This window comes from Buteo buteo, chromosome 3, assembly GCF_964188355.1.
Source record: "Buteo buteo chromosome 3, bButBut1.hap1.1, whole genome shotgun sequence".
Classification (NCBI taxonomy): Eukaryota; Metazoa; Chordata; class Aves; order Accipitriformes; family Accipitridae; genus Buteo; species Buteo buteo.
Genome location: NC_134173.1, coordinates 50,033,203 through 50,045,081, shown reverse-complemented (window position 1 = coordinate 50,045,081; position 11,879 = coordinate 50,033,203). Strand labels below are relative to the sequence as shown.

General features: G+C 36.3%; 1 protein-coding gene across 1 annotated transcript in view; it reads left to right on the top strand.

Annotated features, from left to right (window-relative positions):
- Positions 1-11,879, top strand: part of MMP16 (matrix metallopeptidase 16) — a 190,299-nt gene that overhangs the window by 135,318 nt on the left and 43,102 nt on the right. The window lies entirely within an intron of this gene.

Sequence of the window (11,879 nt, the reverse complement as noted above, 5' to 3'; positions counted from 1 at the left end):
GTCATTGTTTATTTCCATTCATCTTCTTTCTCTGAGCTGAAAATGTGGTATATAACAACAAATTGAAATAAACAAACTGAACTGAAAGGCAATCTCTTGATAGAAGGACTTTGCTAAGACTCATGGACATCAAAGCTATCTTAAGAGGATGATCTGCAGTATGGTTTCCAGAAGACATTGAATGTTGAAGAATAATTACAGAATCATTATTATTCAGTCTCTTAAATCTTAAACCAGTTTGCTGACAGGAAGTGCTGTGCAAATGTTCCAGAAACGAGCAACAGGATAATCTATCATTTTGAACTACTGGTATATCAAATTTGCTTAAACAACAGGAAGCGTGGGATCTTTGTTTTGTAAATATATGATAGGATTCTTTTTAACTTCAACATTATAGGTAGAGAAGAAGGGCCTTTCACATGAACAGATAACACTTTTCCCTTCAGCAATAGTGTAAGTACAAGGAAAGTACAATGAAATTGTCCCAAAACATGAAGCTCCCAGTTCAATGGCTTTTGTTGTACTTTCTGATAAGAGCCATTTCTACCTTATATGTTTTCTTTTTATGTAATCTATCACTCCAGTTAAATCTTATTAGCAATGCTAACTAGGCTTTCACTTTCTTTAGCATACCTGAAAAAATATGTACAAATAGCTTTACATGAATTCATTCAAAATTATTGAGCTACCTTCACAACCCAATGGGCAGGAAATGTTTTTCCCATAAACAGCTAAGGATTTTGCCAGCCCTGGAGCTGTCAGCCCTTTCTATTTGAATAGATGGTATATCTTCAAACACTGGGAGGTCCTGAACCATCAGTCTTTTTATGACTAAAACTCAAAGGTTAAGGAATAATCTAATTTTCTAACTTGACATTAAACAGGATATTAAAATACCTACTTCAATCTCATGTCATCCACCTCAAGAGCAATAGATCATATTCTCATTTATTTTAGACATAAATCAATAAATAGTGAAATGCTATCCCACTAATACAAAATTTCCTGTCTAGCCAGGTCTGTGTTCCTGAATAAATAGATTCACCACCATTACTAATCTCTCTTACCTATTCTGATTGGAAATACAAATTAAGTTTTCTCCAAAAATGTTTACTTCTTACTGCCTTAACACTACATATTTACTATACAGATTGTATGCTTACTAGTGTGCAAACTGTGTTTTTGTTCCAAAATGAAAACTCCATTCATGATCTACACCCTAATGAGGAAACACAGTAAAACTTTGTCAGAGAAAAATGTCCAGTAACAGAGTGTTTACATATTTCATGTTTAGAGTCTGACTCTCCAAAATAAAGTTGCTGCAGTCATAAAAACAATGTGTTGGGAAGGGAAGAAAGATGACCTTTGTGCAGATAAATTTCTTTAAGGATCCCACAGTTTCCCTTTTCTCCTCAGGGTACCTGGGAACATGGCAAGGCATGACTTGGGTTAGCATGCTAAGCAATTGAGTTTACTTAAGTATACAAATCTTGACTTTGTAGTCTGCGTGTCTTTGAATGCCTGAGTTAGTAGGCCTTAACTTTCTGGTTTGTACATTAATGTGCTAATGAAGATTTTTGACTGCTAAAGGAGTTTCATTACGTGTTTGAGATTTTTGGGGGGGGGGAGGCTTTTTGATGTATGAGGAGGAGTATGAAAGGAGGAGAAAAGGGGAGAAGGAATTAGAAAAGTCAGAGGTTGTTAGTAATTTTCAACTTACTTTGCAGAATCTCGGGGGGGACAGGTTATAAGGAAAAGCTCGGCATGTCAGGCTGTAGCAGGAGCAGGACAGGAATTAGTTCTCAGGAGGTATAAACAGGAATGGGAACTGAATATAGGAAAAGCATCCAGCAATGGAGGAAGTGAAGCTGGAGATTCTGTGGTCTGACACAACAAAAAAACCAAACCTCTTTGCCCTTGCCCTTTAATGCTAGTACAAGGATAGACTGGGAAGGCATGAGTGATGGGCTGAGAGCCAAGTACGGAGAGGTGGAGAAGAAGAGGGGATTGATGGCAGCACTGTACCAGGTGGAAACAATTAAAGAAGAATTATGACCTTCATTGGAAGAATTATTGCTGGATAGTTCCCAGATGAGTTAAATTAATAAAGTTGGAGGCTAATCAAATGATATCCTTTTCTTTCTTTGTCTTTATCCACAGGTCTGTAATGATTGTGTAGTGGCAGATTTTACTGCCTTCTGAATGGCATGTATGTTATGTACCAATTTCAAATTGAAAATAGCCACTTTTTTATCTCATGGGCCAGTCTCACACTCAGGAGTTCAATTTGTTTAAATAATCCTTGAAATTGCTTGGGAACTTAGCCACAGCGTTGAAGAATGTGAGCCCTTTTCAATAATTAAATTCTAATTTAAACATAAAACTGAAGCACGAAAGAACAGTTTGAGATACACTGTGGATTTTTGTAGAAGATGACAAACAATATTAATTTCAAGAAGATTGTTTTCTCTTGGCTGTTGAGCTATTAGGTATACTTAAGAGTATCAGAATATTAGAAACAATTTCTATGCAGTCAAATTGACGAGCTTTGTCTGTGGTTTTAAGCCTGTCTGGCATTCTCACATGGATATATCCAGAGTAAAACTAAATAACTGTAAACTTAAAGGGAAAATGGAATTTACACTTATCCATCCCCTTTTATTGTTTTGCCATCACTTTGACAAAGTAACAATCCTAGCAACACTTGATAAAAATTGTAGGGTAATAGAAATGAAATAGAGGAACTGTTCTTGATCTAACATGAGCAGTAAACACAAAAGTAAAGCAATCAACTAGTAAAAGATTCCCCAAAGATGACCAAATAAAATTAGAATCAATTGTTTTAGTAGAAATGATTGGATTTTAAGGAAAACAAAATTATTTTTCATCAAATATGCATGGATTACTGAGATATAAATGTATTGTCCCAAAAGGACTTCTTCCTGAATTCTTTAAATTAGATGCCCCTAAAATGCCCCTGCTAGCTATAAGGCTTGGGGACATAGTATACTATAGAAGAAAAACATTAGTTAAAATCAATGTATTGTAACTATTGGGTTCAGTTGTCATCAACTGATATTTTAAAATGTATGAAGTTTGTCTTAATTTAATCCAGTTTTTTAATTACTGCTATTATTTAGTACATGCTTGAACTGGTATAAGCAACCATCAGGACAGAAGAATTTCTATGACAAAATTCATGAGTGCCAAGTTTTTATCTTGAGATTCCAGTTAGCTTCTGTATTCATGCTAAATACAATTAGTATTTAGCTGTCACTCTCATTTCCAATCTTTTCTCCATCTATTTTCTCCCTCTGTTTAGTTAGAACTCCCCTGGGACACAAAAAATGGCTGAAAATGGAGAAAAAAGAAATTTGTCTTCCTTTTCTGGGAAAGTTGTGCAGAGTGGTATGACATTGTCTGCCTTTAATGGAAAAATCTCTCAGCCATTGTATACAGCAATATGTGGTATCCAACAATATCATCTTCTCCTTAAAGTCTCCTGAGAGTACCTCTAGGGCTACTACATCATGAAAAGGAACCCCATTGTCTAAGGGCACCAGAAAAGAACCACTAGTGAAGAAGTTTATAGCATATATTTCCACTTTCTTCCAGTGTTCTGTGCAAATTACACTGCTTTTCCAGTCTTCTGTAGCAAAACAGTTCTGAAGATAATCTAGGATGTCCTATCAATAAAGGTACTTGTGTTAACACCTTCTGAATCTTTTACAAGGTTAAAAAAATGTTCAAGGGAGCCAATAGTTGCACAGAATGTATGATGCCTCAAAAGATGCAGATCAAGTAACACTGCTTATTCTCTTATTTTTGAGGCATGTATAGCTTGTGTTTGACTCTATGTGCTGATTGTTCCTTGGCAACAAAATTACCTCTAGCTCTGCTTCCACAATCTGTTACTACTGTTAATATCCTTTTTCTTTATGTCCTTTTCAGTTTCACAGATTTTAACAAACTCTATAGTTTTTTTAACAGGTTACATCTAGAAAAGTAAGCACTAAATGTGTGGAACTTGTTCTGCGTAATCAGCAAGTTGGAGGGACAGGTCACTGCTCTTTGTTTATATGGCACAGGTTTTTGCTTCAGAGAAGAACATCTCATAGAGGTTGCACTGGTCCTTTCTTTGTTTAATGCTAAATCCTTAAGAAACAAATGAATGGATCCTATATAATCTATAACAGGTTTAGTATTCATGTTGGAAAACTTAACTCCCTCCTTGAAGAACAGCATTTTTAACCACTGTCATATACAAGGGTGTTTGTTGAAATGTAATGTAAATATAAGAGAAAGAATTCTGTCCATCAGACAAATAGCATTTACAGCTCAGAGAAATGTCTTCTGAAATTTTAACATTACAGATGGTAGAATATGGAACCAATTTTAGGAAGGCCTTAACAGGCTGTGTTTTACTATTTTATAGTAATTTCTCCACAACTTGCAGAAATTTGTTTTCTGACTCGTCATCTGCTAAGAACCATTGTAAAAACATTTATGACGTGCTGAACAAGCCAAGCCAATTAGGCTGTCATTACCCCTTGGCATTAGTTTATACTGCAGTTGCTTTCATACATAAGTGTATAGATGCCATTTAATACCCCTTTCAGAATTGTGTATTTATATAGAGCATGCTGTTAAACACAAAAGGAAAAAAACACGTTGTTCCTTGATATGTGCTAAACACATGAGGAATTTTTAAAGCAGTTTAGCATTGGCTATTTAATCATAACTGGTAGGTCTAATAAAAAAACTGTGAGACAGAGGGAAAATACTAATAATAAAAAGTAGAGACAAAGAAACAGCTACAGTATGAGACTTGACTCCACCTTATTTGGAAGCACACATTTTTTTCAAAGCTCTCCTGGTCTGTTTGTGTAGCTGGTTTTTGTCGTGTGATGCTGTGGATGTCTGGGCTGTCAGTTGCAGCCTGGGAAAGTTCAGCAGAGGATGCTGTGGAAGTAGACACTTCGGGATCTGAGAGGAAAAACCACTTAACATCTCAACTGTAAAAGACTGGGAACAGGAGGTCAGAAGTAGCTAAGTCTGCAGAGAGCAGACTTCTTTCCCCCTACTTTTTATATCATTATGTTAGGAAGAATAATCTGGTGGAATTTGCCATTTTTTAACTCATCAGGGAGGATTGCTGCTTTAATTCAGGTAATTCAAGTTATATGTGAAAAGAAGAAGAAAAGCAGCAAAAGCTCAGTGGGGACTTCAATGTATCACAGTACACCAAGCCCATTGGAAATGTACAGGCTGGATGTTTTGTGGCACAAAAACAAATTGTAGGATGTCAAGAAGGAAAAAAGCAGGGACATGCAGTGTGCTTCTAAGGTAGGGAAGGGTTTTAGCTAACACATTTCACAGATTTAAAATGGAAAGCACAGTCTGTTCGTCACTGTATGGAAAGTAGGTAGTATATTCCATGCAGCTGCAGAAGTATTTAGACAAGAATCTAATCACCTGGGTAATAATTGTACCAGAATAGTTCAGTTAAAAATCCTTCCACCCTCTCACCTTTTAAAAAATTGTCTTGGACTTTATAATATAGTTTTATGTCCATTAGAAAGATGGCAACTCAGTCATAGCTTTACTTATTATCTAGCACCTACCACCTATTAATCTACAGGTATATTTGTACACATATAAATATTATGTATAGAAAGTTCTAAAAAATCATAACTATATTATTAGGGGTTTATTTACAAAAGCATCAGTGTATTGGAGATACATGTTATTGAAACTTGTAAGCAATTTGAACTGATTAACAGTCTGTACTATCTGGCTAGTAAAATTCCTGTTATTCATGTACTAGCCCATTAAAAAGTATAACGTTAGGATGTGTGACACAGTACCTTCAGCAGGGCTTTAGATTTGTCAGAAGAAAGAGTACTATTTTTTTCCAAAAGGCTGTGTTTTCATTGGCAAACAATGTGGTGTAAAAGGATTTGATCAGTAGCAGAGCAGATGGTACTGAGCACCTCTCATGTCCATCATATGTGCTTTGCTTTTAATTAGATACAATCTGACCTCTGAGGCCAAACAGTTCCAATATACATGTGGTTCAGATTTTTCTGAAGGGCAGCTGTTCCTTAGACACTGGCGTTTTTGACTGTGGACCCCTTGAGAACATACCACACAAGCAAGATGTAATTGCTCACACCATCTTGACCCAAATAAACCCTCACATGCAAAATACATATTATTATTTCTCCTCATACCATTTTTTTTGCATGACATGGGGGTACCTGTTGCTTGACTACCTCCGTACTGCAAATTTGGATGATGTGCGTTGCAATACAGTCCAGGGAGAAGAGGTAGACTTAACAGCTGTGCCGAGAGATCAACTTGACCTTACAGACTAATATCCTTCTGAATTTTCCTTTCCCTGAGAGAAAAACAAGGCAGAATACCTTGTTTAAATTCAATTTAAACATAAGGAAAAACTTTTTCTTTTTAAACCCTTACAGATTAAACACTGGAACAGGTTGTCCAGAGAGGTTGTGGAGTCTCCATCTTTGGAGATACTCAGGAGCTGACTGGACATAGACCTGGTCAACTGGCTGTAGCTGGCTCTGCTTTGAGCAAAGGAGGGGACTGGATCTCCAGAGGTGCTTTCCAACCTCAACCCTTCTGTGATTTTGTGTAGCAATTGAAATATGAGCACTAAAAAGGCATAGCCTTCCAAAATGTTTCTGTGTTACCTGTTTTCCCCTCTTTCCTCCAAAGGACGGTTCGAGTATTTCTTCATACTCCCCTGAAACCTCCAGAGGTCCCTTCCAACCTCAGCCATTCTGTGATTCTGTGGATCCACTGAAATTTGACTGTTTTGCCTACTCATTTCCCAGTAGCATTTGATCCATCATCTCTTTTGGGATATGGCCCTCACAGGCAATAGCTGGTGAGATTTGGTCAGGAGACTGTTTTGTGACTTCTGTATTGAGCTCAGAAGAAGACACTAGGCAGACGAGATTGGGATGTGTGGCTGTTGCTCACAAAGCACTAACAAGGGGACTGCAGGGGAGGGAACGTCAACCCATTCCAGCTGTGTGAGGCAGATCCTCTGCTGCCTCCTTCCCCTGTCTCAGCTTTCAGGGGAAATCACCCTCCCTTCTAAGGTTAGGCTCTGGGCTAAAACACTTTATTCAAAGACTGACCCAGTCCTGTCTCTGTGAGACTCCCACCATCTTATGGTACTTATAATGAGCCATTCAAACCTACAAGGTGCACTCCCTACCCCAGAGAGTCCTCACAGATTAAAATGAGGTACTAAAGAGTCTTCAAGAGTTTTCACAATGGGGTGGATGGACTAAGTTTAACAGAAATACTCAAGTACTTGTGTGAACCTATATACAAATGAGGTGGTAGGATTTGGGACAATATTTGTAAAGGTTTGGACAGTTAAATGTGAATCTTAACAAATTCTTTTTTCTGACTTAGTTTTAACCTAATAAATACTGAAAAATGTGAGACTAAGTATTTGTAAATCATAGGCCCAAATTCCAAGAATTAGTCATTCTTTAGAAGTGGTTTTTTTTCTTGGTTTTTTTTGAGTGGAATTGGTGAAAACTGAAGAGGTCTGTAACTCTTTTTATACAAAAGGATACATTGGATCAAATTTTTATATATTCTTAGGAAAGTACTTGTAACAGTACTGAATAAAAAATAGAATTATGACTTCTTCTTGATCCAAAAAAAGAAAAAAAAAAAAAGCCACAGGATCCTCCAACAAATGACAGCATGCTTACATGGTGTTACTTGTGTATTTAGAATTGCTATTTTTCTTATCGAATATAACCATTCCTTTTTTCTCCCCATATGTCAAGAGGTTGTTCTGAAATCTAGCTGACCATTAACTTCATTGTCCTTTTGATCAGAACAAGTTTTACATACTATCAAATGCAAGAAACACAGAACAATTGTAGTTCTGCATTGCACTAATAAATAAGTGAAGACATTACAAATACAGATAAACAAATGCATGTGAAAGACTTTGATCTGGCAGATTTAATTCTTATGAGTAACTCAAGCCTAGACAGAGAATCTCAACGGGGAAAATATATGGACATAAGCCCTCAGTAAGCATAATCACTTGATTAGGACTAAAAACGTGAATTAAAGTTGAGAGATCAAATCCTGATTGTTTTTTTCCCTCAAAGTTACAATATTTGCTTGTTACAGTCAGAGAATACTGTGACCCTATTAATTTTTCACTTCTTATTTTACTACAACAAAAATTACTAACAAAAAGCTTTAACTGAATACTAGGGTACAAAAGGTATTTAATTCTGTAGTACTTGCCTCTTTTCATAGACTCAGTGTTTGAGTGAACTGATTAAAAATATTTCATTGGCAAGAGAATAGAAAAAAGAATTATTGACAAAAAATAATTGCAAAAACTCACAGCAAGGGATAATCTAAAATTACATGGAGACATATCTTCAATTTTGTACCACCAGCAAGTGTTATCTTGTAATATTAACAATACATTTTAATTGGGGCTACATCCTAATGGAACCAAAGGGAGTAATTGCAGAAACGCTTCAAGCACAAGGCTTAATTAAAATTTCTTGTTGTACAAAATTGTGGCCTTTCAACTAATTTAGGTAAACATTTTGGGAAACAATTGAAATGGCTTGTAATGTAAGATTTTTCAACCAGTTGTATTGATCAGTCTTGGAAATATTTGCTTAATCTTGATTTACAGCTAAAACTTTATATTCCAGAAGTATTTGTGTATTTTTAATTTCATTGTTTCTTTTTTTCCCCCCTTTCAAGGGGTTGAGGCTCCACAATGCAGAAGTTTAGCAGGCATTTAAATGAAAAGAAAGAAATCTCATTTGTTCCTCTGAATTAGTCATTTCCGATGCAAAACACTGGACTACTAAACAGTTGAGGTCTTAAATAACTTAGAACAACATCCATGTTATTTTTTCAACAAATCAGTGAAATACTATCCATGCTATTGAAAATCTATTGAAAAATATCAACAAGTTATAATAGATATTTATTTAAAACCTGTATTTTCTTCTTTTTTATAAACTGTAGCTTGATTTTTTATTTTTTTAAGTGTTGCCTTCCTTGCCTACTGAGGGAAGACTTGTCCCAGTTGAAAGTAATGGGAAAAAATTCCATTGACTGTAAGAGATTCAAGATTTCACTTGGAATTAAGTACTTTTGACATGACAGGGAAACTATCTATTTTGAGTAGTACATATTAGGTAAAATAACACAAGAAACGGCAGATTACTTTGTAATACCATGCCTATGAAATCAAAAGCTGTTTTCCTATACTAAATCAAATTTGGTTATACTACTTGTCCAGTCTATAAATCAAAATGAGACAGGGATCATTTTAATTGATGATTTGACATATCTGTCCAGTGAGAATATTTTCACTGAGGAGAATAGACTGTATTAGGTCAAAGGTTTTACTTGATAATGATAAAGTTCAACCTTTTCCCATTCTCCCTAACAGTTCACCAGCGTTTCTCCTCAATCTTATCACAATGGAGCCTTTGCTGATGTTTTGGAGTGATGTCCGGCCAGCCCTTTGTAAAACCCACAGTCATTTACTGCTTCAAATTGTACATTCCCAGCTAATCTGTAATCAGATGTAATTCACAATATTGCATATTCACTGTTAGAAATTCCTTCACTTTCTTCATAATCTAATCCCTGTGTCTGAGTGACAGAGACAGTGAGCAAAGACAATCGAATATCTACCGTTTTCATATTTGCATTGTTATGACAGATGTCACTGTTGGCTGCTCTTTCTTTGCTGGATATGCCACTCTTAATGGCCTGTTTTTCTTTTTGGCCGTTGCTGTCAACTTCAAAGCTGAGTTATTCCAAGAATATTGCTGTTCACCCACTGATTACAGTGGGAACTTCTACAGTCTTTTTCTAATCCTGCCATTTGCGTGGGGAAGAAGATTCACTTAGCCTTGCCCCATGCTACTTAAAGCTAGATTTGGTACCCAGATTTTATTTTTGTTGTCAACACAATTTCTTAGATCACAAGCACCAAACAGCATATATTAGCATCTTAGCTTGCAGTGGCTTGAATCCAAAATAACCCCATACACTCACTTACAGAGTTTCTTACGTCATGTCTTCCTCTATTTTCATATGTCATCAGTTTATCAGGGCTTATTGCTTAATTCATACCCTAAAAACCAGGAAAGATTAAGTTATCAGCAATGTATATTCCACTCATAGGTTTTTAAAATCTGAATTTGGTTATGCCCTGGTCTGTACATCTTGCTCTTTACAAGTGACTTGTGTGGACTTTTGTAAGCCATTTGATGATTTACAAACAAAAAGCCTCTTGTTAGACCATTACCTAAGTGTTTAGTTAGCTAGTTCATTAGTTCCAATCTATCTCAGAATACTTGTCTCCTCAATTGCATAATTACAATAGCTAGATTTTGAGGCAAAAGTTTGGGACATTTTGGCCTTCAGAGTATTGCATTAGCTGACTTTCATGACCACTGAGGATAATACAGGAACAAAAAAGGAAGCTTAACAGAAATATAGTTTTTTGCATTTAGAAAGGTTGGCATGTATAAAATTAAATGCATTCTTCCATTGTTTGCAAGTGTCTGGTTCCTTTTGCAAAGAAACCACAGCTCTGACTTGAATAACTACATGTTTTCTACATTGTGATTTCATAAATCTTACATCTAGGTATATCAACCCATACAGTTTTGAAGGCTGATATACATCTTTTCACATCTACTCGTTGGAGGTATGCATATGTGGACAGAGGTGTTATCGCCCTGAAAAGAGTAGGGTAGGTCGTCTTCCATTTTGCCTACACAGAGTGTGTAAAAGGAGTTGGATATGTTCTTGAGAGCCCCAGCCTGGTTATAGAAGCTTCAGTCTCTTGTTTATGCATGGACTGTCCTAAACTACTGCAGCTAAGAGGAAATACTTAAATTACTCACTGTTTCTTGCTTTCACCTGTGGTTCTGACATGACTCATCAGGGCACTGCACCTTCTTTTGGTCTCCTCGGAGAATCCATGCAATGTGCTGTGTGGGGAAGGCTGGGAGACAGCGTAAGTGGTAGGATAAGCACATACTGCATCTGCACTTAGGATCACATCAAATTGCATCTGTATTGCAAAACCATGAAATTTCGCTTCAGTGATTATGAAGCTTGAGGGGAGGGACATGATTATTTTAGGTCTTCAGAGAGGTAACAAATGTCAATGTGAGAATTGCTGACACAGCTGTTTTCATGCGTTGTACTTTTGCATGTGTGCATGACGTGTACATTGTGGTTTCCATCAGCTCATGCTATGTCCTTACCCACCGACATCCATCTTTCTTTACAACTTGTAATGTTACTGTTCTGTTAGGAAAATTTTGCCCAATTTACATTTATTCTCTAAATGTTTTTTCCTCTTACTTTCTTGTGAACGCGTTCCCGTTATTAGTCATAGAATCATAGAATCACAGAATGGTTTGGGTTGGAAGGGACCTTCAAAGATCATCCAGTCCAATCCCCCTGCCATGGGCAGGGGCATACATGTCCACGTGGAGAGAAACACAGATGTGTTTGAATTTATGGGTTCGACAGAAATATGAAAAGACAGGTGATATAGTGATGTCATAAATATTAACATAAATATATCACAATTCATTCTAGAGTAAAAAGATCACTGCTTAAAGGGAATGAAAACTGTATTACATCTAGGAAAAAATATTTGGAGGACTAATTTCTGTGTTTGTACAATATCAAGAATAGATTTTTGATAGTTGGTCTTGGCTAATCTTGGTGCATGTAGTTTGTTACTCCCTTATCTTTACAAGCTTTTGGCCAACAAGAGTGAATGATAGTGACTCTCATTTTATTTCCAC